Source organism: Phalaenopsis equestris, unplaced genomic scaffold, assembly GCF_001263595.1.
Source record: "Phalaenopsis equestris unplaced genomic scaffold, ASM126359v1 Scaffold000711, whole genome shotgun sequence".
NCBI lineage: Eukaryota > Viridiplantae > Streptophyta > Magnoliopsida > Asparagales > Orchidaceae > Phalaenopsis > Phalaenopsis equestris.
This window is the reverse complement of record NW_018165151.1, coordinates 838,710-842,903: the sequence shown is the minus strand read 5'-3', so window position 1 is coordinate 842,903 and position 4,194 is coordinate 838,710.

Genomic DNA, 4,194 nt, shown 5'->3' with positions numbered 1-4,194 from the left:
TAAAACCATATTTTGAGGGTAAAAGACCAAATTTTAAAGAGGTTTTAATGATCAATCAACCTGAATAATACCTGAATAGGTCTGGCTGACGACGTTAAACCAAGCGCTTTATGGGAGGCAACCCTTAGGTATCTCTATTTTTATTGTGATTATAGTATTTTTATTTGAAATTATCGTTAGTTTATGGTAGTATTGATCTCTACTACTCATATTTACCCTTGAATTATCATAAAAATTGGATCCATAGAAAAAATTGGAATGCATTCGGACTAGAGCAAAACTGTGCAATTTTTGTCTTGGGCGCCGATGACGGGTTTTTCTCAGCCGACGACGGGTTTTTCCCGAGAGGCCCGGTTCTAAGGGCACGCCGATGGTGCCATCGACGCCGCCGACGGTGAGACCGGCGGGATGACGATTTCTGGTGTTTGACCTGATGGTTTTTGGCAGTTTTAGGCAGGAGTTACTCCTTTTAAACTTCTAAATTTAGTTCCTAAGTTCATATTTCCCCAAAAACAAATTGAAATTCCACTAGATTCATCCCTATGGCATCCAATTCCCCTGAAAACCATAGATTGCGAGTGTTCAACCGGAGAAAGTTCATTAGTGTTGAGGCGCAGCGAATCTTCAATAAAGTGCTGACAAAGAAGAGATTAATCAAGGAAAGAGGATTCGTGAATCGAGGATTGAATAATCCTTTGACGGCAATTGAAGAGATGATTGTGCGATGAAGATGGGAAGTGTTGTGCTACACTACAGCCTCCATAGTTGTTCCGGTGGTGAAGGAATTTTATGCTTATTTGCATGGAATCAACCAGGGAGTCGTCTATGTGCGAGGTAGATGGATAAATTTTACTCCTGCACAGATCAATGAGTTATATATGATTGAGAATGTTCATGTCTGCCATTATTCTAACTTCGTCCCGACAAGAAATTTGATGAATGAGATCTACAAATATTTAACGAACGAAACTGAAGACTGGAAAATGAGAGAAAACAGGTATGTTAGTTTTCTGCTACACTTCTAAACCCCATTTCAAAACACTGACACTTCTTCATTTCTGCAAAACTGTTACCGACGATGAGGATTAATAAAGTTTCTAAGGAAAGTGCTATTCTGAATGATTGCATCCAAATGGGACCGTCGATCGATATTGGATCAATAATTGTGAAGTCTGTTTTGGGCCTGATCGTTCATGGATCAACTTATGGGCTTGGACATCCTTCAACAATTTTCTTACTTTGCAGTCAGTTCCAAGTATCTTATAAGAATTGGGAAAAGGTACTTCTACCTTGGAAGCCTTTAGACCCAACTGACAGCCAATGAAGATGAAAATATGAAAATAATATGACTATTATTGTGGATCAATTGTCTCAGAATTCACTGCTATTCAACCTTTAGTTCTGGACAAGAGACTAGTGATCCTGCACAGCATCAAGAAATTGGAGAAAGAGGTACAAAATGTTATGAATGCAATTAACAATATTTCTGATTTTTTTTTATCATCTAGATTGGAGGATGAAAGAACAATTTGCTCACTCTGGACATATCAAAGACAGTTTGATACGATTGATGAGAAAGATGAAATTGATAGAAGAGGACTATACTGAAGAATTTCCATACCGACTCTTCTACAATCTCTTCGTTCATGTTTAATCAATGGGTGATCTTAAAGGAGAATCAAGCACTCAATCAGAAGAGTAGTAGATTTACCTTGCTACCTGTATGTCTATGTGTGTAATTTGGTTTGAACTTTATGTTTGCTTTGCTTTCAAATTTTATTTTTAGATCTTTGTATAGTTGAGATTGAGCATAGGATGTTTGTTTTCAGTGTTTTGAGTGTTATGGCTTGGATTGCGATGTTGAATTGATGTGTGCGACGCTGACTTTATGTATTAAGGTCTAGAAAATACCAAACTTAGGTGTGTTGATGTTTTGTGTTGTGAATGTTTATTTGTGTTAGTACATCATTTAATCACTTAAAATTTATGTCTATAATGATTGAACAGAAGTCGTTGAGGCTTGAAATTGATCGAAATTGCAAAAATTTGGAAATTGAACCAATTCAATAGAGCTCGCCGATGGCGCCCTCGACGCCGCAGACGGCAGACTTTTCCCGAGACTTAGGATATTAATTCAATAGAGCTCGTTGACGGCGCCGAGGACCTCTCCGACGGTGAGATCCCGAAAGAACACCTTTAACCGCTATTTTGACCAGTCAACCGCCACTATTCATCATCCCCTTCCTCTTAAAAATAAAAATTTTGATCTAGGGCTTGAAGATCTTGGATTTGTGGGCAATTTCAAAGCATTTAGACACTGGATTTGATCATCTCTCGATAAGAGCTTCACTCCAAACTAAAAATATTTGATTTTCACCATGAATTTCTTCCACATTGAGAAGATCCGAAAAAATTTGAAAATGTGATGAAAATATTGGGAAGAAATTCATGGAATTTAGTTTTGAACTCTTAGAGTCACTCTTGGAAGCCATTATTTGCATATTTGAAGTATATTTTGGAATTTTTCAATAATTTTGATTAGATTGAAATGACTCTGCTACAAAAGAGGCGACTTGAGTTTGACGATTCTTGCTTCATCAATGCGAAGGCTCAATCGAGATTTACTTCAATATTTGTAGGGAAGAAATGTATACAAGATTGAGTTTTTGAGAGTCAGGGAGGAGAAATTGAACGAGTTATTACCAAACAAAGGTGGGAAAACTTCTGTTATACCAACAATAAGGCTGCTACAAATATTGTAAAAGATTTTTATGCCAATGTGTTCTATTCTGAGGATGGAATCATTCAATTGCGGGGATTTTCTGTTGAATTTAGTGCCGCCCGCAGTAACTCCTTTTATGAAGTCCCAGACTCCTATAACTGCCATTATGAAACCTTCAGTACAATGGAAGACCCGCTGAATGATGTGATCAACTTTCTCACTGATGGGAAAGGAATATGGAAGATAAAGCAACGAGAACGGGCAAATTTTTCTGCTTCCATGTTGAATGCCACATCTAAGGCGTGGCACTATTTTATTTCCTCTACTCTGTTACCTACCTATCACCATAGAGAAGTAACAAGAGATAGAGCTATTCTGAATTTCTGTATTCAGAATAATAGAAATATAAATGTGGGGAGAATCATTTTTAAGAATATATTGACCACGGCAAGGAGTGAAACAAGTGGAGGTCTGGGACATCCTGACCTTATTTATGCACTTTGCCAACTTTCTAGAGTGGAAGTTGGAGATGAGGAAGAATGGGTTTACCCTATGAAACCCATTAGTAAAGCTAATTTGAAGACATATGAATCCCATGAAAAGTGGAGAATTGGGGGTAGGAGTCAAGAACCTTCTACTAGTAGAGATATCCCCTCTACTAGCTATGACCTTCCTTCTTCTAGTTCCCCTACCCTTCATGATTTAATGAAGGAGTTTACCTTACATTGAAAGAGCATAGAGCAAATAAATGAAATAATTGGGGGTTCGGTTTAGAACGTAGACATGATTATGATAGCGAGTACTTACAGAGGCATTCAGATTTTGAGATAGCTTACTACGAAGCTCAGGCCCGACACTACAGAGGTGAGCCTGATGTTACTTTCCTGAATGCCCCCGATATACTCAGTATCACCCCGATATCCCCCAATCCACCTGCTGACCAAGGAGACGAAGATATAGTTTGGGATTTTACATATGATAGTAGTTGAGGTACTTTTACTTTTATTTTTATAATTTTTGTAATAGAGATAGATGTTTGGGCGTTTATACTTTCATTTTTATTTTTTATGTTGCAATTGGATAATTTTTAATTATTGTTATAATTGTTAGGTGTGGTAGTTGAAATTTGTTAAATTGTAATATGACGTAATTTTTATTTTGCATTTTAATTGTAATTATTTTTTTTAGTATTGTGGATGTGTTAGTGAAATATTGAGTTTGTATAATGTTTAGTTTTGTACTTATTTCAAAATTTCATTACCCAGCAAATTCTCTAATGATTTATATGTATAGAAAGCTCCCAATATTACAGACCAGGTAATGTAGAATTGTTGAGAAGGCCTGCAGAAATTTCAGAATAATGAAAATGCCTACAATACTGAGGTATGATTTATATTTACAGTTTTTCTTTCCACCTATATTATTTCATATTTAAAAATTTAAGTTTGGGGGAGGGAAGAAAAAGATTAACT